This window comes from Penaeus monodon, chromosome 19, assembly GCF_015228065.2.
Source record: "Penaeus monodon isolate SGIC_2016 chromosome 19, NSTDA_Pmon_1, whole genome shotgun sequence".
NCBI lineage: Eukaryota > Metazoa > Arthropoda > Malacostraca > Decapoda > Penaeidae > Penaeus > Penaeus monodon.
In genome coordinates this window covers 42737185-42737393 of record NC_051404.1, presented here as the reverse complement: position 1 = coordinate 42737393, position 209 = coordinate 42737185, and positions in this window count along the sequence as shown.

Here is a 209-nt window from a genome sequence, read left to right as displayed (position 1 = left end):
GGGCCAATGGGTTCCTTTATAACACACACAATACACGTGTACATATAATAAAATCATCTGCTTCATTAGCAATACCCTTGACATTACCTTCTGGACTGCGTGTTGAAACCATCCATAGTTCACTCTGCCCTTGCGTCGCCACTTCTATAGTCTTTGCATTTACCTTTCCTCTCAACCACGGAGGCCGAGAGGGAAAGGGGAAAGGGGCG